Source organism: Cyprinus carpio, chromosome B6 (genome assembly GCF_018340385.1).
Source record: "Cyprinus carpio isolate SPL01 chromosome B6, ASM1834038v1, whole genome shotgun sequence".
NCBI classification, from domain to species: domain Eukaryota; kingdom Metazoa; phylum Chordata; class Actinopteri; order Cypriniformes; family Cyprinidae; genus Cyprinus; species Cyprinus carpio.
The window spans coordinates 7,543,029-7,569,386 of NC_056602.1; the positions used below are offsets into that span (position 1 = coordinate 7,543,029).

Genomic DNA, 26,358 nt, shown 5'->3' on the forward strand with positions numbered 1-26,358 from the left:
GGAACCATGAATTCTGTTGATTGACCAAAAAAATCCTGAAGGAGAACTATGTTCTCCGTGCCATCTGTTCGTAAGTCCTCACAGCTGAATGCTGAACTTGGTGTTTTCTGCAGCAGGGACATATGAATCCAAAACCACACCAGCAAAGTCCAACCTCTGAATGGCGAATGAAAAGAAACCAAAATGAACAGACTTTGGTACCGTAATTGTGGCCTGTAGTCACTAAATGTAGGCCTGAACACTGTCACGTGCCTATTAGATAGGGCTTGTGGCATGGACCCTTTTTTTTAAAAAGGCGATGTTTATTGAGGTTCATGCTCGAAAAACCCTCCAATGTGGTTTGTCTGAAACCTTACAACCAATTGCATGAGATATTGATGAGTGGACCACCGCACAAATTCCTCTCACTAGCAACTGTAACAGACTCATTGCATAGTTATGTCAGCACAATGCTTGATTTGCAGGTTGTTGGACCTGCTAAGGGTTTGGTTACCAGTATCTTTAATTATAGTATCTAGGGGGTTTGGCAAAAATCACTTTTGTCACACTTAGTGGGCAGACCAATGTCGTTTTGGATTTTGTTTTCCCTTAATAATAGAATAGTGCACATGGTGTATCATCTACTTGTGTTATCTTTTTACTAATATTCTACATGTGTGTGATGATCTGAAACATTCATTAGCTGTGACCAACACATGCGCAAAAAAAAAAAAAGAAAAAGAACTAGAGGAATGGGGCTAACAATTTTTCATCACCCTACTGTGTGGGTATATATATATATTTACAAGAAAATACAGAATGTCCTCAATTTATGAAAGTAACAGTTACAATCATATTTGCAAAACATTCCCATCATAAATAAAATAATACAAAACGTGATCTATACAAGTAAAATAAACACCACACAATGATTATAATATCCTCATTAGGCAAAAAATTTTGAAGTCTGGCATATTCAATATGCTTTTTCTGCGGAATTAGTACTATTAGCACTGGAAGTGTATACTAGGCTTCAGATTGAAGCATATAATCTAGAGGACACAATCCATTGTTTTAAGTAGTCGTCGTAAAGGAACACGCATTCTGCCACAACATGTAAATACATTCACAACCACCCAAAATTGCAATGTTCGGCTTAATACTGTTTACATTTTTTGGATCCTTTTTAGATTTCATTTCTTTGAATATACCTGCAGCTACCACTATGCATTAATATCTTATAGGTAATGTGGACGTTATATTTGCATGGAATGCAATATTTCCTGTTGGAGAGTTTGTAAAAAAAAAAAATACAAAAAACAGCCCCTTAAAACAAAAAGCGTTGGGGATTTGTAAAAAAAAAAAAAAAACACAAGCCTAAAACAAAAAGCGTCAAAGTGGACTCTATCGACACATTTATACACCATCACACCTGTTGTAAATTACAAACCTAGCCTTGCCTCCGCCACAACACAGGACAAACACTGGAGATTACGGGCCTCGGTAACATTGAGACAAGTCTTTGTTGAAATCAACCAGGAGCTTCACAGGAGTTTTTCCAGGGAACAAAGATGGATGGGTTTTTGGTCATGTTGTGGCTCCATCCGCAGGTTCAGGTGCGGCTTTTTTTGATGTCAAACCTGATAGTGGCCAGAGTGAATTTCAGACCACTACAGCCACGTCAGTTTACGTTTATCTGAATGTTGATACATAAGCAAATGATTAGCCAATGTTAGTTTAAGAATTGGCGTATCTGCTGATTGCCAGTAAATGTCAATATAGGTGTAGAGGCATTGCTCCAATGCATGAAGATCATTGAATGAATCAATTTGTTCTTTCTTTCATACTAAGAGAAACTGCCTTGCCGAAAGCCTCACTTGATAGAAATAGTGCCAGTAGTGAGATAAGGTTGCGTCCGTGTCTGATCGCGTTTCTTGAAAGTGGCAGGCTTTTTCAGATCAGGACACTAACGTGTGTCTTATTGATGCTAGTTTTGCACGACATTTGTCTTCTTGATTATAAACCAATTCACAACACTAGGGGCTGAGAACTCAGTCCTCAGTGGCTAGTCTGCGTCCTTGATATAATATTTGAGGACACAAGATACAGCCAGGACGGTGCAGGCATCTGAGTGGGAGCTGCGTCTCAAAAGTGTGAACGTCATCCCAATGATACTCTGGCCCACACACTATGTATTCGACCTCTTCTGTTAGCTATGTTTACGACTGCTGCAACCTAAGTCAGGATAGTTACAAAGGCGGACATGTTATACATTCCACATTCCTTTAAGCATACAATCTCTATATGAATTATGATCCTGCTTTCCTTTTTAATATTTGTCCACTGCCCTGCCACAGACTTGCATCAGGACTACTAGAACAAGCATTAAAAAATGCACAATGCATGATTTTTTACTATATTACTATACCACAACCTTTGTACGTGCATTCCCTTTTAATGCAAGATATATTATTATTGAGCTGCATTGCAAGTGCATGCATTAAGGAATCTTGAGGGGAAACCATCTAAAAAGGTGCAATGCATAGGATTTTTGTGATGTTTTTATAATCCTGGTGTTTACTGATGTTGGACTGTGTCGGCTCATGTTTCCTGGAAAGCTCAAAGCTGTTGTCTGACCACTCACTCACACCACACACTCTTGAAAATCTATGGCAGTGATGATGTGCTAACCTCTACACACACGAAAACAAAAACTACCAGACAAAAAATAAGGTTCTAATCTACACCCCACTCCCAACCAAATATCGTCTAACGTGTTTCAGGGTCCTACTGCTGTAAATAATCGTCGATCTGCCAGTCAAACCTCACCTCTGTTGTTATTTCCTTTGAAGGTTTTTTTTTTGTCAATACTTCATTTTAGTATTCAATGATGGTGTCGTCTGTGTATTTAAAACATTCTGACCTTACCACAATTACAAAAATTAAAAATGTTATATACAACAATTGTTTACTGTCGTTTATACCGTGTTTTTAATATTTGCAGCATCACGTTTAGGCTCTGGTTTAGCGTTGATGCTAACGAAACTCCCCCACATCCTGAGGAACTCAAAGCGGCATCACTTCTCCTCCTTTTTTTAAATCACTTCTGTCCGAGAGCAGAGGTTGAAAGCGAAGTTTCCACCTAGTGTTGTGTAATCTGATAACTAGCGAAAGCTTTGAGCGAATTACCGACGATGACCTCTCTGTTACTGACTTGTACATGCTTCAACAACTTGCTGTGGCACGGCTGGCTTTGGCACTCATTTAGCACGCAAGACCGGGACCACGGATTCAGACTGTTATTGGTCATCAAAATGAACGGGAAATAAATGGGGGCGCTGTTTCCACCAACATACCTATCAATCGTTTGTTTATCTTTTGTAATAATAAAAGTTATATTTTTTCAATTGTAATAAATCAAGGAGTATGACCACATGACGTTATTAATAAATCTACAGTAGCATATAATATCATAATATATACTTAATTTAATTATAATTTAATATAATAGCAAGAATAATATAATATAATCAGTTCACTGATAGGGGCCGTGGTTCTATAAATAAGCTGCCACCTACCAGGTTGATAAACACCAGGTACCTGTTTATTTGCGTGCAGGTAAGGGTTATGTGGCATACATAATCGTTCTGAAATCCTTGCTTTTAGTTAGTATTACAAAAATGCCACCAAGGTGTGAGTCGCTGGTGGGAACGTTCTTAAGAGTAAGTTTGCTCCGATAATGAGGAAGTTATGAGATGAAATATTGGTAAACACGTTGTACACTAAAATTACAAATCCTATTACTACAGGTTAACCTGGTTATTGTTTAAATATTAAAATGGTCCGCTGTAGAAATTAGCATATAGTTGCCGCTGAAGATACTTAACATGCTGGGAAAATGTTACTGCCCTTTTGGATTACCCACGAATAGCCATTCGGGTTAATGGTTAACAAATCTTATATTGTTAAACTTGTTACCTAAATATATTTTGATTCAACAAAATATCATCACTTATAAACATGCTGACTATACTGAATATACCCGGCATGTCAAAAAAAAATATCGACTGAATAAAAGACCTAAATATTGCCTTAATTAGCTCTTTCAGAATATATATTTACTAAACATGTTGTGTTCACTAATATTATTAATGGCTGTAGCAGAAGCTGGAATAACATTCGAGACAATCATGAAAGTTACAAGTATGTCAATCTCACAAATTGAAGTTGTCAGGGCATGTGTCTATGTTCTAGCAGTCAATCGCCCCTGCTCTTCCAAATATGACGGTGAGGAAAAGGCCTGAGTGTTGAGTTCAGTCACCTGAACCTGAATATAGCGTCTAGGCTCAGGCGAGGTGATTGATGCGTACTTTTATTTAATATACAGCAAATTCTGCTTTAACTCTTTTGCAATGGCTTGTGCAAGTTCCTGGGGCTGTGCTCAGGTGTGGCTAATCGCAAGGTAATAGTAATGCATCTAGAGGGGGAAATATCATCCCACCGCTCTCAATGTCCCAACCTAGAGAAAAAAGAAAATAATAATGAATCTGCAAGCCGCAGCCCGGAAATTACTGCCCAGCACTACTGCTCGCTGCCTTAGGCATATGGGCACAGATTCAGCGCTCAATATAATTAATAAATGATGATCACTAAATTTTTCAGTCTTATCTACCACTCGTATATAATATATATTGAGGGCATCACTACCGAATAAATAAACTCAATTTATCATTGCGTCACGCTTACTTCACGCACATAATGTTATTAAAAGTACAACATAGAAGAACCAAAGCCAAATTGATTTGGTTTTTAGTATCATGTGCTCAAGTGATTACCTATGTAAATATATCAACGTACATTTTATTCAGATACTTTTGCTGCGTCATAGACTTTTGTTGGACTATGTCATATATTCGTCTGGACTCACAGTCTGGTGTTTATTAAACAAGATATTATATACTGTTGTGCCTTAATACAAAAATAAAGACTGACCGATTTCGTAGATTACAATATAATCTATGATATTCAACTCCAATGTCTGATATTGTCAAACTGGTTATGATTATATACCTGATGAGCTATGCTTAAGTAAGGTTCATTATGCATTGCTGAAGTTGGAGACAGAGATACTTTTCTGTGTGTCAATCTATCTATTCTATTCTCTATGATCCGTAATGTACATCTTAATTTAATAGTTATGCGTCGAACAATATTATATTACATATTACATTAAACAAAAAACAGGGATTTAAGTCTTTTTCGGCGTGGATGCAAAATTTAGATCCAATTCAGACGAGTCAAGGCTCGTTAAGAATATGTAATTTATTAAAAAGAATATAGGGACACAGAAATCCACAAATCATAATTGGGAAATAAAAGCTTACTGATAATATATAACAACCTTCAAAAGATAGACAAATGTAAATCCAACTGTTAGCTCTATTTTTAATTAACCATCTAATTATGATGGAATCTGAAACCAACCAGTAGTAATCAAAAAATTAATAAAAAATTGTAAGTTAAAAATAATCAGTCATTTGTTTTTAAATCAACAAGCCTTTTTTACCGAAATAACATTCAAAATTATCAAAGTATCAAGAGTATCAAAGTAGTCTGAGTTTCAAGGTATCTGAATATTGAAATAAAAACTGTAAGGTAGTTCTAAGTCTGAGTCTAAGAGTTGTCGAAGTGAAGCCAAAGAAGAGGAAGTGAGCTGAAAAGATAGATGGAGTACCAGAGTCTCAGAGATAGTCAAAAACCCTTCTCGTATTTCTGCAGAGTCCTTCATATCTTATATACTGGTTGTTTCCAGACATAAAGTCGTCATTCTGGCTTATTCACTAATAACACCTAACCTTTACAAAATAGTCTAGTCAATGGATTCTCGATTTTTGACTTCTTCCTCTTGTAGATTCAAAGATATCATACTGATAATTCTTAATAAATATTGAGTACAAAAGAACAATGACGTTTGTGGGGGGCCCCAATTCAACTTCATATGCAAAACACATGAGCTAAGCTGACTACGCACAGTTTATGGAAATACTGTGAAATTACATATATGAAGTACCATACACAAGTTTACCAAAAACATTTTTGAATATAACAAATGGAACCTGTTGTAATATAGATATATATGAGACCGAGAATCACTACCATGAAATATTAATTTTTAACTATTTTGAAATGAAACTATCATGTTTATGAATTTAACAACACATTTTGAGTACGTGACTTCTCAGAATCTCCTCAACAACACTTGGGTTTAATGTTTAAATACTGTGGACTTCTTCTCAGAATCTGTATTCACCACGTGCCGATTTCTTAGAATCTCCACACACCGAGTGCTGCTTTATAAAAAGACCATGTCATCATTTATTGAACTTATACCCAGGGTTATTCACAAATCTTACCCTCGAGGGCGCACGTGCGGTGCAGAGTTTGGCTCCAACCCTAGTCAAACACACGTTTGAGCATGTTAATCATGTTTTTTTGGGATCATTAGAAAATCACAGGCAGGTGATTTTGATCAGGGTTGGAGCCAAACTCTGCACCGCATTGGCCGCTCCAGGGCAAGATTTGAATAACCCTGTCTTATACTGTATTCAAAAAAAAACATTTTAATATTTGCTCAGAACTGTTAAAACCTGTTGTACTGGTGACTGCCAAATTGGTGTGAGACAGGCAATAGTCTCACATGACAGAGCTTTTTATCACTTGTCATGAATGAATCTGTGGTTGTGTGGGCCATCTGTTTTTGGCCTGAGACTGAGATACACAGACAATAACACATTCAAAGAAAAGGTTTACCTTCATTCTTCTCTGGCTCCAAAATTAACTGGTTCAGCTAGCTGAGAAAGACCTGTCCAATTCTCCCTGCATGAAGATTGTGATATAATGCGTAGTTTTCTTCAGTCTGATGGAGTTGACGAACAGACAGATCCAAAGCGAAGGTTCTTCAGCTTTCGGACACCAGCTTCCTCCCATGACCTCTTCTCTGGGCACATTCCTCACCCAAGTTCTCTAAACAAAAATTAACAATTAATTTACATGCAGCCATGTGTATTAATGCACCAGGGCATAAGAAAAGTTAACTAATAAGCAAGGGAATTTAAGATGTGTGATGTGAATTTGATACTCTCATTAGAAAAAGACGCCACAACTGATGCACTTTTGTGTGACAGTAAACTCACGCCCCGATTCAATGGTGACCTTCCTGGTAACGGGTACGGTTGTGCCTTGTGAAGGCTCCCAACTGCTCGGTTTTTCTTTTTCCTAACAGGACACATCCTGGATAGGAGGAGTCTGTCTCACAAGAAGCCCCAAGTCCCACTCCAGGACGTTTTGAGGGATGGGTCTTTTCCATTTGGAACGGTCCTCAGACATTGTATTTAAACTGTGTTCGTTAAAACAGATAAACAAGTTATATAGCAGTAGTCCGAAATTTTATGTCTGCTGAATCCCTATGACCTAAAGTATTTACCTGGAGTACCATCTTAACTTACTGTTTAACCTTTCAATAAAAAATAGGAATAATAAAATCACTCGTTTTTGTATTTTACAGAATCGTAAAATGGTGCCCATGCATTTTTATAGGTTTTACATAAAGGCATTGAGCTATGTGTGAGGAAGAAAAGGTGGAGGAGAAAACATTATTTTGAAAAAAAACAAAAAAACTGATTGCATGTCTATGCACAATTCAAATGACGTAAGCTAACCACTGTAGAAACTACCATCTTTTTTGTTATCGCATGTCAAAAGTCATACCTAGAACTTGACAAGGTGGAGAAAATATTAATAGATCTGCTTAATTGTGATTAATTGTGGCTTAAACACTTAATCCATTTTAGAATGATAGGTGCATGATTCAATAACGTGTCACAATGCACAAAAACACACTCACTTGCTGCCATCTACTGGCGTCAGTATGAAAAGGACTCTTTTTGGTGAGCGAATTGAAAAGACTCGAGTCACTGAGGAGTGAATCAAAAACCCCCGCCACTAATGAGAGGGAAGGACATGTGCATGCTGGGGATCCGCATGAGCATAATTAAGCAACACTTTTACTGGAAATCACAATCATAGTCTAAACTTACCTATATCTTATTTGGTAGATGAATCTCCTAACAGAAAGCATATCTTTCACGATCTGGTTGAAGCTTGTGCACTAAGAGACGCACAAATGGTATTAAATCATCATAATTCCCCAAAGAAAGCAAATCTTTGTTAAAGTAAACACGTGAATTGATTTGAACAGTAAGCTTTGGTTCACGCGGAAGGAAATAGCAAGTTGCGATTCTCAAACTGGAGCTGCGCAATCGACGTACGTCCTGACGCAGGCGCGTGCAGTCATTTGTTTTTGTGCTGCGCTGCTTGTGCACAGAGCAACATGGCGACGTCCCTGATCTGTGGCCGGTTGTCCGCTGGACTTCGGAATTCCAGCTCCAGGACGACTTTTAGCTCGGCAGCTAAGGTCAGTTTTGCGTACGCACATCAGATAAACTATATGCGACTGTCATTTTGTGAAGTGGCTTGCTTTTTTGACCACTTTTAGTGACAGACCAAGTGGGCGATTCTACTTTGACATTGGCCTTCAGGGCTAGCTGCCTGTCATTATTTACTAATGCTTAGATTGGCAAACCTATTCATTTTCTATTGAGCGGAAGGCTCTTTTGGAGTTAGGCAGATTTAAGTTAAATTCTATCTGGGAGGTTAACGTGTTTGTTTGTTTATATGGTTATCCTACACACTGTACATGTTATCTGGGGTTTTCGAGTTAACTTTGACCTAAGTTACATGGACAGAGGGCCAGTCTGTTTTTTTTTTTCACCTTCAGCGTTTCTATTCAATTCTAGTGCCAGCTGGTTAATAAAATTAACTCTCTAAACCACTGCAACTCTTAAACTGCAAATATGCCTGTTGTAATGAACAAAATTATATTATCCTTTACTGTAAACCTTCCTGAATCATAATTTTAATATCATAAATGTCTTATGTTTGGTCATTAGAAGGTTGTACCCTTGAGTAAGACAACCCAAGTTGCTCTGCTATTCTTATATTGAGTGTACTCTGGATTACAGCAAAATATTAGTCATTATTTCATCTGTTAATCATCTTTATATTGCTGGTATACAGACAGTTCTTTTCAATAGACACAATGATTCCACATATTCTAATATCCCACATATTATTGAAAGACTCTACTAAAGGTAGTTAAGTATTAATCTGTTGAGCAAGGGGAAGGGAAAATCCTTTTCCTTGCAAAGCTGAGACTTTGCTTGTTTATGTTTCTGTTTGCTAATTCCATTTAACAATTTACAAAAGTTAGTGTTTGCAGTGTAAATATGACCATGGCTTTGTAGCAACATTATCACTTGTTCCGTCTCATTTGCCAGAATTTGTGTTGGATTTAATTAGTATTTCTCTCTCTTAACTTTCGATTACCAGGTGCTTGGTGGGACATCGGGTCTATTTGGTAATCATGGGAAGCAGCCGTCTCCAATGCTGTCAGTGCAGCAGCAGAGGAACCTTTCCCTGCATGAATACATGAGCATCGGGCTGCTGAAGGAAGCGGGCATCTCTGTGCCCGCCGGTTTGGTGGCCAGCTCGCCTGATGAGGCTTATGCTGTTGCGCAAGCAGATCGGTAAGAACATATGCTGGGCAACTAATTGAGGAAAGGCGACAATATTCTCAAAGTGTATGCAGGCTGCATGACTGTTCCATAACATATGCAAACCGACTCATTTGTATTTTTCCACTGTTTTTTACATATTTTTCACATTGGAGTGATCTTGAGTAGTATTTCAACACAGCGTATATATATATTTAGGGAATGCCACTGGCAATGGTTTTTACGCAGGTCAGATTACAATGTTTTTTTGAACAGTACTGCCAGATTACCCTATTTAGGGTCTTGGAATTCACTGTGTGTTTGTGTTTCAGCTGTTGTGCTGTTCTCACAAACGCTGCAGTCTAAAACATAGATCTGCCACCACCTCTGTATATTGTGGCTTGCCTAAATTTTAATCTAATTGTCAGCAATGTAGGCAGCACCAGCACAGACCCGTGATGGACAGGCAGTGCTGTATATAATGAGGGAAGGGTGTGTGTGTCACAAGCACGAAAGGTGACTTGCTTGGTGTGTCCTTAACTTACTGTTTCCAAATGAATAGTCTAATCATTTGCTGTGCATTTAATTTCTGGTAAATGCACTAAACTATACATTCAGGGTTGCAAAAAGTAGGAGTGTTTTATTTGCAAAATTGCAACATGGCCAAAGTTGGAAATGTTTACAGTTTCACAATGCCATATCAGTGGTTTAATAGAATTCTGTGGGGCACTTCCCTTTTTTAGTGCTCCAACATGGTACAACTTTAAGGGTAAGGGTAAGTCGTCCATTCTGTTGTTCCATTCGGCCCAAAGCTGAAAATTCTGTCAGTATTTACTCACCCTCTTGATGTCTAAACCTTCTGTGACTGATGTTCTGTGGAGGTTCATCAGAACATTCATGCTGCTGTTTTCCATACATTTAAAGCAACCAGGGACTTTAAAAAAGAGAAAAAAAACAGTAATATTGTCAAATATTATTGCAAATTAAAATAACTTTAGTATTTTAATGTATTTTTAATGTAATTTATTTCTGTGATGTCAAAGCTGAATTTTTTAGCAGTCATTATTCCAGTTTTCAGTTCCACATGATCTCTTGGAAATGATTCTAGTATGACGATTTGGTGCTTAGGAAATATTTCTTATTATTACCAATGTTGAAAACAGTTGTGCTGCTTAGTATTTTTTTTTTGTTTTTTTTTTTTTCAGCCATAATACATATTTTTAGGATTTATTGATGAATATAAAGTTCAAAAGATCAGCATTCATTTCAAATAGAAAGCTTTTGTAACATTATAAATGTATTTAGCACATTTGATAAATGTAATGCATACATGCTGGATATTCATTTATTAAAAAAAAAACACTGCCTTAAACTTGTACAACTTGTAGTGTAGTAAAGAACAGTCAAATTCAAGCCATTAAGCATAAAAAAAGACAGCATGATCATTTTTGCTTTAATATTTCCTTGTTAGGATGGGTCTTATGGGTTTGGAACACAAAATGAGGGTGAGTAAATAATAAGACATTTTTAATTAATACCATTTTTGTGTTAATGAAATGCATAGTTTCTGTCTGTTTATTGAAAAGTTAGCTAACTCCCAGTTGAAATTGTATAAAACTCCAACTTATTGTTTTTACTAAACAGGCGGAATTGAGTTTATGACGGCGTGCCTGTGTAGGTTTCGAGACTGTAGCTAATTACAGTGTGACTCACTGGTTGAGGACGCAGCAGCTCTGTAGGTGAATTTTTCATCTCTGTCAAGTTACGTGGTATTTGTTTGTTTGGAGCAAGTCCGTGTGTTTTGTGTACTTCTGTGTCTGTTTGGTTGGCATTATTCAAGGTTTTTCTCTTTCTTGTTTATTCTTCTTCTTTTTTCAGGCTCTAAAGACCTGGTGGTGAAAGCCCAAGTGTTGGCGGGTGGTCGAGGCAAAGGCACTTTTGAGGGGGATTGAAAGAGCCGGGTGTCAGAATCGTTTACTCGTGAGTGTTTGTGCCTACTTTATTGGTTCATCACTTTATTACTTTTTCAGTTTCCCCTTTGTCTCTTCTCACTCGCTTTGTGTCGGCAGGCCAGAGGAAGCGAGAGATATCTCCTCTAAGATGATTGGCAAGAAGCTGTTCACTAAGCAGACAGGAGAGGCAGGGCGGATCTGTAACCAGGTGTTTTATCTGCGAGCGCAGATACCCACGCAGAGAGTATTATTTTGCCATCACCATGGAGAGGTCCTTCCAGGTGAGAGGTCACGGACTGGGCCATTGCTGCTTGGTTTATCTATGAAACTGCTTTGCATATGTGCATTCAAGTACAAAGTCTTTTTACAAGCATTCAAAAATGACATCACCACTTTGTGCTGCAGTAAGCAGAATGGCCAGTAGAGGGCTACTTTTACTGTGTCGTGACCTGAAATGTCAGCACTTTCTGGTTTCACATGCCCTTAAAATGATATGGGTTCTACTCCACCCCCTACAGGGCCCTGTGCTGATTGGCAGTTCTCAGGGGGGCGTGAACATTGAGGATGTGGCTGCAGAGAATCCTGATGCTATTGTGAAAGAACCTATTGATATCATGCAGGGAATAAAGATGGATCAGGCTATTAAGGTGAGGTGCAGAGTATTACTGTATATAGACAGTTCCCACATTGACCCCTGCATGAAAAATGTTTTTATTCTTTTTTTTTTTTTCTCTCTCTCAGGTGGCAGAGAAGATGGGTTTCCCCCCTGCATTGATCAATGAAGCTGCAGAAAACATGTTGAAACTTTATGATGTGTTCATCAAGTATGATGCATCTATGGTGGAGATCAACCCGATGGTGGAGGATTCATCTGGCATTGGTACCCTAAAGCAGACACCTTACACTTTATATACATTATGTACACATTTAACAACCTCAGTCCTAGGGCTGCACAATTAATATTGCAATATGGATTTTTGGATTCTTGTCATGGATTGTTTCTGCTTATCAGAATGTGTTGGTTCATTTAGTGTGAATTTAGCCGCTCTGAGATGCTTTAAAGGGATAGTTCACCCAAAAATGAAAATTAGATTTTTATCTGCTTACCCCCAGGGCATCCAAGATGTAGGTGACTTTGTTTCTTCAGTATAACACAAATTATGATTTTTAGCTCCAGTCATTGCAGTCTCTGCAATTTGTGTTCTACTGAAGAAACAAAGTCACCTACATCTTGGATGCCCTGGGGGTAAGCAGATAAAAATCAAATTTTCATTTTTGGGGTGAACTATCGCTTTAACAGTGTTAGTGCAGAAAAACAATGCATGGTCAGTTTTTCAAATGCTGTGAACTGTGGTACTCCATAACAGGCCCATAGTTTTGTGCATTCATAGATGTTTTCTTGTGTGCTTTGCAGTGATGTGCATGGACGCTAAGATCAACTTTGACTCAAACGCTGCCTATAGACAGAAGAAAGTGTTCGACATGCGAGACTGGACCCAGGAGGACATCAGAGACAGACAAGCAGCCAAAGCAGACCTCAACTACATCGGCCTTGACGGCACTATTGGCTGTCTGGGTCAGTACAAAAACCCACAACCATCCATTTGAGAAACATTATCACAGCACTCAATTTTTCAAAATCATCTGAAAGCTGAATAAATAAGCTTTCCATTGATGTATGGTTTGGTTAGGATTGGACAATATTTACCAAGATATAACAATTTGAATATCTGGAATCTGAGGGTGCAAAAAAATCTAAATACTAAGAAAATCGCCTTTGAAGTTGTCCAAATGAATTCTTAACAGTGCATATTACCAATCAAAAATTAAGGTTTGATATATTTACCGTTGGAAATTCACAAATATCTTCATGATTTTTGGCATGGTCCCACTTTATATTGTGTCCCTAATACCTGTGTACTTACATAGTAACTAGTTGTGTATGTAGTATGTAACCAAAGTTTAAGTACACATTGGTACATAGTATCTACAGCTCTAATGTTTGTGTAACTACACCCATGTAACAACCCACTGAATGGTATGTGTAAGTACAAATGTGTAACAGGACATTGGTAACATCACTTTTTGGTAATGAAATGTGTACAAATGTGTAACGGGACTAACAGCACTCTTTGGTAAAGAAAGTGTTACACATTATATTAGATTTACCGTGTAATTACTCTGATGTTACACAGCAGCAGACAGTAAGTTAGGCTTTACATATAAATTGTGGTTGGTGTCCAGAATGTTACACTTTATATTAAGTGGACAGTTCCTGAGGAGTTACCATGTAAGTACACTGGTATTACAGTGGCGCACCAACTCTCCAACTCGAGAACCAACTCCTCAATGTGTACTTACACTGTGGTTACATACTACGTACACATGTAGTTACTTTGTAAGTACACAGGTATTAGGGACACAATATAAAGTACGACCGTTTGAATATGTGTATGTGTAAACTATACATTTGATGTCACCTGTGTTTAGTCAATGGGGCTGGACTCGCTATGGCCACCATGGACATAATTAAACTACATGGTGGAACACCTGCTAACTTCCTGGATGTTGGAGGCGGAGCCACTGCACAGCAGGTGACGGAGGCCTTCAAGCTCATCACCTCTGATAAAAAGGTAATATCATGATCATGGGAATTACATTGGCTCTTGTCTTATTTGCCGCTCTTTTATCACATCTCTTATGCCAGAAAGTATTCAGTGTTTTTCTGTGTTCTCTGTAACAGGTCCAAGCTATTTTGGTGAACATCTTTGGTGGCATCATGCGGTGTGATGTCATCGCACAGGGCATTATCATGGCTGTCACTGACTTAGAACTGAAAATCCCAATCGTAGTGCGGTTACAAGGTGAGAGAGACCGAACTTAATACTATGATTGTGATTAATGGGGCGGGTGACTTTGATTAATGGAGAGGTGAAGGTTTAGTTTGAAATATTTTCAGTTCCCATGCTTTATTTAAAAGGGTGCTGATCTGAAAAATTGAATCATATTATCAGTTATACCCAAAAGAACAAGCACTTGAACAGGACACAAAGGCTTATCAGAGTGTATTCATTAAATAAAATTAGTATAGTAAATATGGATTTTTGTAGCTACACACTATTTTAAAATCATGTCATCGGTTAGATTTTGCTATTGTATAAAGTACAACTTGCGTGCAACTTGGTTATAGGTTATTTTTTGATTTTGTATGAATTGGAAGTTGATTGAAAATTCCTGGAAATTCATTAGTCAAAAACTGTGAGAACACTGTACTGTCTGTATCAATAAAAGGTAGCACAAATCCCCCAAGAAGACCTGGAATGTCTGGGAGAGAGGAGACATTGACAGAAGCATGACAAAAAAGAAAAAAGGTGTCTGGAAAGGGATATTTGTGCAGGTGGCTCATGTTTTCTGTACTTAATCTCACTCTCATCATGCTTGTCTGATCTCCAGGAACAAGAGGTGGACGATGCCAAGGCTCTGATCGCTGCCAGCCCTCTGAAGATCCTGGCCTGTGATGATCTGGACGAGGCGGCCAAAATGGTGCGTTTCTCTTATTTATGTATGCATATGGGCAAATTGAAACTGACATGGGGTGGAAGTGGAGAGATGAATCTGCCCATCATGGTTCAGGAGTCAAATTGATAGTCCAAAGAAATATGAGGTTTTTAAGGAGTTGTTCACCCAAAAATTAAAAATCTGTCATCGTTTAGTAACCCCTCAGTTGTTCCAAACTGCTATCACTTTCTCAAGAGATGGGACAAAACTTCCCATAACTTTACCTGCCATTAATGTTTAAAATGGCAGCGTTTACACATCTTTTTTTCTTTTTTTGGAGAATAAGAAAAAATGTTTTTACAACACTTCACAACAAGGTTCAATTCATTAATAGTAGTTAATTCATTAAGTTTTATGAGCTAACAATGAAACATACTTTTACAGCTTTTATAATATTGATTTCTGCATATATTAATATTTCAAGTTATAAATATAAAAATGCAGAATACATTGCATTAATGTATTATGAATAAACAAATCAAGCAAATAAATTATGAATAAATTAATCTAGATTAGAAAATGGTGTGTAAAAAAAAAAATGCTGTTCATTGTTAATTCATGCCACCTAATCCAATAAATAACGGTAACAAATTGCACCTGTGTTGATTAAAAAGGCGAAAGTGTACAAAAGGAAAAATGAAAGCAAATGTTGCTGTCAAATAGAATCAAATCAAATCTCATTATTATACAATGACTATACAAAGCAGATTTCCAGCTACAAGCAATTTGTCTTTCCTCCCTGAATGCGGAACCACTGTATGATCACAGTAGCCATGGAGAACATACTGTATTTGTTATGTACAGTTTTTTTTTTTTTTTTTTTTTAAATCAACAATCATCAATTTTTGCATTTTACTATTAAAATTTAGGACAGTTAAAGGTCAACTCTGAAATATTTACCATACCTTTCTCGATCTTTTTCTCTAGGTTGTAAAGCTTTCTGAAATTGTATCGCTGGCCAAAGAGGCCCAGGTTGATGTCAAGTTCCAGCTGCCCATCTAACAGAGCAAACCTACAAGCCACATCATTATTCACAGCATCTTATATGAACTAAATCTAAGCCACCTGAGCTTGTCTAGTCTCAGACCTCCAGTAGAGTTCTCCACAACCCCGTGTCCTGGTCAAGCTTCTGTCATCTCTCGTTTGTGTCTCTCTGCTGTTCCCCGTTCCTTTTGTCTCATTAGTGCTTTCATATTGTAAAAGCACATGTGTATCTGCATGGTGCAACTTTCATTTCATGCAAATCAACCTCACCCAGTGCAGAGCCCATCAAACCAATTCACTGACATACTGTTGGGTTTTTTGGTTCCATTGGTTTAGATCGGGTCAGTGTTACTGCCTACTGTTGTTTGTTTCATCAATGTTATTGTTTGTTTGATTTCTTAAGTGGAGGATGTATTTATGTGGGACTGTATTTATACTGTTGAAATGTACTTGGAGATCCAACTCTTTGGATAAACAATGTCTTGGACACACTGATCCTAACTTTTGCCACATATATACACACACAGTATCATTAAAAGAAAATCCCACCTCCTCTTTCTTTATCCCTCCCTCCCTTCCTTCTGGTTTCCGGCGGGAGTGAGTGTCGCTGCAGGATGTCTTCTCTGTTCTCCTGAAGAGAAATGCACCATTTCCCTTTCAAGTAAACGCACAAGCACTCACAGGGAATATATGTGTTATTGGTGTTCTCTCAGTCAGACATGGAGCCACTGGTGCAGCGGCTGCAGAAAATACTAAAAATACTGAAGCGTCTCAGAGGATGATGTTTGATTCACGCAAAGGCTCTGTCACTGTCTATTTTTGAAATGTAGAACATGTACTTCTTTGGCAAAGAAAGTCCCTTGAATCGTCTTTCATGTTAGAGTGGGTCCTGTAGTGAGAATTCAACTTTCTATAAAGGAAAGTGCTCTGAATGAGGCAGCTCACAGTTTGAGGTCTGTAATACCTCAACCATCCAGTAGCATTCATGTTCGTCTCAATGACAGATGCCTAGATGGTGCAGGACCTCCTGAAAGTATGTTATATATGATTTATGTTTCATATATTAGATTTGTGTCTAAAATGTCTAAAACTGCTCTTGGTAAAATTACAAATGACTTGCTTCTAGCACCTGACTAAGGCTGTATTTCAGTGCTTAGATCGATTTTAGTGCAGTGCTTGACATCATAGATCATGACAGACTGATAGATAGATTACAGAATAACATTAGTATTCAGGAACAAGCATTAAGATGGTTTAGATCAGGGGTGCAAAACACAGTTCCTGGTGGACTACAGCCCTGCAGAGTTTAGTTTCCGCTAATGAAGTCCTTTAGGCCTGTTTGCAAACTACATGGTATATGTGTTGGATCAGAGTTGGAACTAAACTCTGCAGGGCTTGGCCTTTCAGGGATTGGGTTGTTTAGATCCTACCTGTCCTACACTTACTATTTTGTCACTGTAAATTAGGAAGTATCTAACCTTACAGTGGTAAAATATGAAGTGCTGCAAGGATCTGTGTTAGGCCCTCTGCTGTTTTTATATATTTGCTTAAATATCATTAAAATCAAATAGATGCTAATAGTTTTGCTAAAGTTTAATCAAAAGCGCCAATATTTTTTTTTGATTAATTAATTAATTTTGAGTGCAGAAGTCTTTCCTTTTCTTATATGCATCACATTAAGTTTATTCATTTATGTAAATCTGTAATACAATTCTGTGATACAGTTAATTTGTTTTCAAAACAATTTATTTCAACGGTAGTTACTTTTGAAAGGCCATCAGTGGAAAAAGATATGTTCTGTAGCCAGACAGTTTAGATACAGCATCTTCCAGCATCCTAAAAGGATCATGCCAGCCAAACATCTGTTGTGCTATAGCTCAGGTTAATATAGCAAATATTAATTGACTGATGAATACACTATGTTATATTAGCGTTGACATGAAAACAGTTGAAATGTCTTTAAAATGCACCGTTCAGACAAGCGCTTGAATGGGGATGAGTTTGGCTTCAGGCTGCCTGTTTCAAATGCATCATGCTTTAAATAAATTAAAACAATACATTTCTTTGCTAAGGGTGATGTACACCAACCTATTAAAAAAACTGTTTCATATGAACAGGTTTTAATTTCATGCAGTCTTAGAGATGTTCTATCATAATCCCTAAAGGGCTATATGGAATGTGTTTAAATGTTTATGGGAATATGTTTAAAGATGGAATCAGGCAAATTCATGTTGATATGGTCCCTTCTGTGAGCATACATAACCTCTCCAGCTCATCTGTCTATATTGGATGTGAATCAATACTGCACTGCTTCATATTTTTTAATTATGCCACATAGTTGCCCTCATAAACTGTACATCTTTAGATCCTCTCCTCCTTGCATGCCTGATGAATCTATTAATTCTTTAAAAAGATGCATAATAAAATATTTAAAATAAAATGATTTATTTCACAGTTGCTTTTTGAATATACTTTAGAAACTCACTTCAAACGTGCAAAATAGGACAAATATGACTGTTGATTTGTGGCAAACTTGTGGTTGTTTTGTTGCAAATTTGCAGCAAAGCAGCAAATGGTTGCCAAAAGTGTGCAGCTCCTCACCAGTTGTAACTCCCATTACCAAACCATCACCAAATTTTAGACAATACTTACATGTCTGTCACAATTTTATATACCTCTCAGCTGTTTGGAGATATATTTCTCTGTTGAAAGCCAGTCGCTACTGTGATATTTTTACTTCCACGATCAGTAAAGCTCAAGTCAAGATTCACCTCAGTGGAAATGAAATTTGCATAATTTCCCACCATGCCGCAGGCTTGTTCATATTTACCTGTTTATTTTTGGTGGAGTGGGGCCTCTGAATTTTTCTTGCAGCGCTGAGGTTGATGCGCCCCTGAGGCTGAAATTATCCTCAGCTTTTGGAGGAGAACTTCTTCAGGGCATTGCCTGTGAACTCACTGGAATTAAGTTGAAATGACATCCTGGAATATTTTATATTGGAGATTTGCATTTGTCTGTGAGAACTTTTCAGAAAGCAATTTGTGGATTTAAACAATTCTAATAATATCAGTATGTATCATTCACTCCATTGCCCTATGAAGTTCAGTGATAAAAACAGGGCCCTGATTTACACGATGCTAAAAACACCATTAATTAAAATGGAATTTACTGTGTAACGTAATTGGGCAAAATTTGGATAAATTAGCACGGTTATTCACTTAATCAAACTGTGATATGGATTAAGTATAGGACTGCTTGGAATATGAAGTCTGCATATTCCACGTGTATTTCTTTGTGAAATAGCAGTGAAGTTTAGTCTACACATGCGCTCTTGGTGTTTTCAGTCTCTGCCTTCTCACTATATGAGGACAATGTTCATCAACAATGTTTCTTGACAAACTTCATGTCAAGAGGTGCTCTGAGACTCACTTCACCAGCATATCACCATTTCATTTGATATAACTAACTATTGTTAAAATTTGCACACAAAACTCAAAAGTCTTCACTGCTACTCGCCAAAATAAAAGTTTGGTTTACCTTGAAGAAATTATGACGAAAATGTTGTGCGTTAGTTCACTATTGTACGAGAAGGTATTTCTCAAAATAATAGAAACAATAAAAATAATTAGAGTTAATTAAAATATTATTTTAAGGAATATCACAATTGTTTGTCAATGCTAATTAAAACTCCAAAAATCAACACTTTTTTATGAAAAAAATGAAAGGAATTGTTCAAATTTCTTTTGATTACATTTGATTTAAAAAAAAAATTAAACTTATACATTCATTTGATTGACTATTTTTTATATTAAAATTATAAAACAAAACAGAATCTATTAACACTGTAACTAATAACACTATTACTGTTATTTATTTTTTAAAACATTCTTTATTTTGCACATTACCTGTACATTTGACTAGTTATTGAACTTGAATTGAACTTGAACTATCATTGTTGTATCAGCTCTATTGTATGCAGTCATAGTCTTTGGACTACCTCAAGTTAACTTTTTAATTATTTTGTTTATCCTTATGCATTTTATTTAGAGTGAACCATATTTACATTTAACTGCAGATTGTATTCTACATATAACTCTGTATGTGACAAATAAAAATCTTGAATTTTTAGGTTTTATGAATTCATTTGATTACAATTTAGTTAAACCATTAAAACAAATAATAATAATAATAATAATAAAGTAAACACAGAAGCTGGCAAAATATAAAATGGATTTTGGGAAAAACTAAAACAGAGCCCTACAAAGGGTATCGAATTGTTTAAAAACAGATAAAGCAATATTTGGAAGAACAGATTAATGCAGATATATCACTTGCACCCCGATCATTAAAAATCTCCTTGACCAATAGCCTCAAAGTGAGCCTTTAGAGTCTACCTCTCTCCGAAGCCATATGCCTTTATTAGTTATTCTCATCATATTCCCTATAGCCTTTCTCAATCCATTCATCCCTCTCTCCCTCCCTCCCTCTCTCGCCCATCTTCTCTCTCATTAGTTGTGGGGCTCTGACAGAGGTTCATAAATCTTTTGCTGGGAGAGGTGAAGTTGAGGATGTCTCCGCACCGCTCCCACCTCACCTGCTGTTATGGAGCGATGTGTCAGGTGGTCCCTGGAGACTCGCCCACTGCACATGTGCTGTGTGTTTTTCTCTCTGTGCTCTGAGTTTGTCAGTTGCTGAATGAGACGTGCCGCATCAGTCATGCTGTTTTCATGCTATTAAAGATACAATGTTAAACTGTTAGCATGGAGCCGCTGTTGCCCGAGGGATTTGATGCTAAAAGACTGTCTTGTAAAAGTCCCATCTTTAAAAACACACAGGGGTGGAATCGTCTGAAGGGAATGTTGTTGTTTAAAAATGTCTGCTTTTGTTATACACTCAGTTGACAGCTGGTTGTACATTGTGCCTTAAAGGGGGTGCTCAATTATAAATTTTCCGAGGTTGAGATAGAGAGATGCTACTGATATGGGTGTAAAAGGAACAGACAGAGTGACGTGAGTCTTCAACAAACTTGTTCAGTTTGTGGCAACAGAACTGGCACTCTGTTGCCTTGGTAACTGTAGATTTCAGCCCCCTTTCCAACCCAACACTCTCACACATTATTCAACCAGGGGTGTCAATTATTTTTATCTGTATTTCTTCCTCTCCTCTTTTGACTTTCCTAATAACTACATCTAATTTGCCACAAGGTGCATTTTAAAAAGGGCAGTCCATCTTACACACATTGGTATAAAACATACTGTATATGATATTTATATCTCTCAATATATGCAAAAAGATAAACAATACAGTATAATAAAGAAGCATTTTTAAATAACTGTTTAATTCATAATACAATATAGAACCCTAAAGAACCCTTTTATCCCAAAATGAAATTTGAAATGTCATGACATTTACAGACACAGCCTTCAAGTTTCCCTTTTTTGATGATAATATTCCATACATATAAGTCCTGGTTAAGCCCATAATAAGGATTTCCCTTTTAAGTCTGATTCTGAATTTTTAAATGTTATTTTAATATATGAAATCCAAATCTTTTCAACTTATATAATAACTTTAGAAAGTCGGTTAGGAGTCAGCAGATATTGCAGATAGGCTCTAGTGCTGTGCTACAAGGTGGGGTGCCTCTAGGTTCACTGCTCGGTCCTCTGCTGTTCTTCACTTAAACAGCTTCATTGGACACAATCAAAGGCACATGGCTTCTCCTACTACTGCTGCACAGCTGATGTGAAGCTCTTTCATCTATCCTGATGATACCCCTGTTTAAAAAAACAAAAAACAGCATATGCTGGTTAGGTATGTTTTGAAGCATGGCAGCTAGTTTGAGCTGGTTATAAGCTGGTCCTGAGCAGTAGCTAGTTGCTTAGGACCAGCACATGACCAGCTTAAAACAACTCATAACCATCTGAGGACCAGCTTAAACCAGCTCAAACCCGCTGCCATGCTTCAAAACATAACTAACCAGCAGATGCTGTTTTTTTTTCAACAGGGGCCACTGTATGAACTCGTTTCTTTGAAAGACTTGTTTGGTTTTGTTGTATAATGGTTAGAGATTTGGACTTGTAACCAGAAGGTTGCAGGTTCGAGTCTCGGTGCTGGCAGGAGTTGTAGGTGGGAGGGAGTGAATGAACAGCGCTCTCTTCCACCCTCAATACCCATAGCTGAAGTGCCCTTGAGCAAGGCACTGAACCCCCAGTTGCTCCCCGGGCGCTGGATATATAGCTGCCCACTGCTCCGGGTGTGTGTTCACGGTGTGTTCACTTCTCACTGCTGTGTGTGTGCACTTGGATGGGTTAAATGCAGAGCACCAATTTCGAGTATGGGTCACCATACTTGACAAATGTCACAACTTTCACTTTCAATGAATAGCAAGAATTTGGTGTTTTTTTTTTTATACTTGGGAAATTTTATGAATTTTGCTTAGTAGGTCTCCATTATGTGACCCATCTATTTAAGGTTTTAGAGTCTCTACTAACAAGCTGGAGTGTATTTCCCAAAAGCAACTAGTCACAAGTTCTGTCGTTACCAACAGAGTTCAACTGAACTTGTAACCACAGTTGAGCAACTAACGATGCTTTTAGGAAACACACCCCAGATTAGTTGAATCTCATGTGTTTGATTAGGAAGAGAAAATCTGTAGTATTTGTGTGCCTCCTGGGATGCACTGGTTTATATGAAGAAGCATCATCTACAGCTCAGCTTTGCAGACAGAGACAATAGGACAGCAAGGAACCTGGGGATAATGTTTGTCGACCAACTGAGCATTTCCACCCACATTTCAATGACCCGGTTGTGTAGGTTCGCACTTTACAACATCAGGAAAATCAGACTCTTTCTGTTAGAGTAAGCAGTGCAGCTCCTTGTCCAAGCTTTTGTCATTTCCAGACTGGACTACAGCAATTTTCTACTGGCAGGCCATCCAGCCAGCGCCACTAAGACTCAGCAAATGATCCAGAATGCAGCAGCACATCTGGTCTTCAATCAGCCAAAGAGAACCCACGTCACACTCATCTTGATCTCACTCCACTGGCTCCCAGTTAAGGCCAGAATCAAATTTAAGGTTGAGATGCTGGATTTCCAGGACTGCTACTGGAACAGCACCTCCCCACCTCAAGACACTTCTACAGTTATACGCTCACTTAACCACTCCACAACTCTAAACCAATGCATATAACACACATGGTGGGTTTCGATGTTGTATGAGGACATTCCATAGGCTTAGTGTTTCTTATACTGTACAAACTGTACTTTCTTTCCCCTTACCCAGACCCAACCCTTAAACCTACCACAACAGAAAACTTTATGCATTTCCACATTTTTAGATTTAGATTTTAGAATTGATATCTTACAAACCTGGCATTGTATATTACCAATATTATTGGCTCTTTAACATATTGCTTTGTTCCTGCAGTGTTCTTTCTAAAGTTGCTTTGGATAATAGCATCTGCTAAATGCATAAATGATTTGACATAATTGCCATTGCCATAATTGTGTGTGTGTGTGTATTTGTGATTCCCTTTTGAGGCTTACCATTACCACATGTAGTACAAAACATCTTCCGTATAATTGCGCAAGCCGCTAATATAATTCTAACAGATTTTAATGTGATTGAGGGCTTGTATCAGAGTACACATGGGACTGTGCTAATTGTTGCCATGAAGTATTTATCAGATAAATGTGAGCCAACAGTCTCCCCAGCTGGTGCGGGCTTGTCGACTGTGGGATTGCCTGAGAAATGTGTGTTTGTTAGATCACACTGTGTTTGTGGGAACTAAAGGAGTCAGCAGAGATTCATGAGTAGTAGCAATGTTTAGAATTAGAACATGCTTAATGTTGTTGCACCTGCAAAATATATGTGCATTAATGTGTATGCAAAGCCACAGTCCTAACTGCTATAAAGTAATGTTGTGATCATATTGTGGTTTTCAAAATAAGGACATTCTAGCTTTTCACCCTTTTCTTATCCAATGACCTTTTACTTTTTTTAATGGTCAGTAAGTAAAAAAACAAAATCGTTCATTATTCATAAAGCCTAAGGTATCATAGTTTATATGCAAATTTCTAATGACCAATACTACATGCATTCTGTCATCTGACCGATAGTTTTTTTTTTAAATTTTTGTTATTATCAAGTAGTTCTAAAAACAATTTCTATGAAGAAAATATTAGGGCTGTGTATCACCAGCAAAGTCACAATACGATATGTGTCACGATACAGAGGCCGACGATATGTATCTATCACGATACAGGACTGCACTGAATTTCACCTCAGAAGAATTTAGTAAAACAGTTGTTTATTAAACACTGCATACTATAGGGCTGTTGCTAACTATTGGCAGGACAGGCACTTGACCTCTGCATTATGAAGGGGCTTCATAACTGTACCACAGTAGCCAATAGGTAATGACATATGTTTCATGTTAACATTATGCACTCCCCACAGGTACAATATTCTGATTGTTTGCATCTTATATTTAAGCCCATAAATAATAATGTACTCGTTCTAATAAATTTATATTGTAATATACTCATTCTAATATATTAAAATCATAGGTAACACTTTATTTTAGGGTCTCTTAACTAGTTGCTTATTATATTACTAGAATATTATCCATTTATGAGTAGTAATTAAAAACATATTAATGCCTTATTCTACATGACCTTATTCTACATCCCTAATCCTACCCAATACCTAAACTTAACAATTACCTTACTAACTATTAATAAGCAGCACATTAGGAATTTATTGAGGGAAAAGTCATAGTTAATAGTGAATAAGTTTTCCCTATTCTAGTGTTACTATATCATCTTAACATTGCAAGTAGGTTATCATTGCTCAAATCAACACACTCTTTTTAGCGCTGCCCTGCAATTTTATCAATAAAATAGCTTAATCGCCGAAGAGCTACATTATCTTTCTCAACAAGGAGCTGGTAACATCATCGTTTCTAAAGCAATTAAAGCCACTGGTTCACTGTTAATAGAGAAACACGGCAAAACGGATTTGTGCTTTGTCCTTTATTTGCCAAAGTCAGATGAGCACCAGCTTTGCACATGTGTGATTCTGCTTCAAGCGGATCACACTCAGGATAAAATCTTTTTTGTTTTGTTTTGTTTTGTTTTTTTGGTGAATTTGTTACTTCTTCGTTTGGGCACTGGACAGTACAGTACAGCTTTGGTTTCTTGCTTCTTCCAGATCTACCACAGTTAAACGTATCATGTTTTCCAGGCCTGGTGAGTTTTGTAACGCTGATGAGGTTCATAATCACAGCAGTGTGTGCAGAACAGAGTCTGACACCTGAACCGCATCTTGCTCTCCTTGTCTCCTACTGTTCCCAGGTGAGCAATTAGCCTGGGAGCCTCTTGACACACACACATTCTTGATCCAGCAGCTTCTTCTTATGCTCACACACACTCCTTCCATTACCGAGGAGTGAGTGAAAGAGAATGCTCTATCAGTCTGTCTGCCAGCCGAGCGATCCATCATTTATATGGATGGAGACAGGCAAGGTGGAGTTCTGTCCTCTACAGTTTGAGCTCTCCCCTTCTGCTACTGTACATCTGTTTGCTCTCTCTGCCACCCTCTCTGGCTCGTCCTTCACTTTGCCTTTTTTTCATCATAAACCTTGGAGAATTAGCAGGACCAATGTTGTCTGGTTTTTCTGCTTTCCCTCTTTTCACTCTCAGTTTGTCTCTCTTTGTTACTTTTCTTTCTCACACCTTGTTTACCCACCCTTTACTTTTTCTCACTCCTGCCTTATTTTTACTCTTCTTTCCCTTCTGTATCTATTTCTACTCTCACTTTTTTTACCTCTATCTATCTCTCCAAATTTTGCCTAGAGGAAGAGGTATATCATTCCCCCCCACCCCATTTTTAATAAAAGTGAGGATGTATTCTTGGAAAATATGAAATATTAATTCATGATGTGTATTAATAATGCATTATTAATATCCTGTGATGGCAGAGGTCTTCTGTGGAAATTTATCAATTTACCTGGATTATTTTAGGTTATATCCTGAAGGAAAGGGGATCAGTGGAACACCTTTCGCAGGATGACATACATTGTGTTCTTTTTATATTTGCGTAATTAATAACACAATCTCCCGTTAAAGTTAAAAAGGCTAAATGGAACAAGGAAAATAATGAGATTATAATGTTATGTTTTGCAAATATTAACCTAATTTACTGAAATTGCAGATTCAAGAGTAAAATGTAACAGGAAAGAAAATTAATGAGAATCTGTGCAATGCTCTATTTC

General features: G+C 37.5%; 1 pseudogene; it reads left to right on the top strand.

Moving 5' to 3' along the window:
- The first annotated feature begins 8,296 nt into the window (after positions 1-8,296).
- Positions 8,297-16,647, top strand: LOC109092071 (annotated as a pseudogene).
- Positions 16,648-26,358: the final 9,711 nt, after the last annotated feature.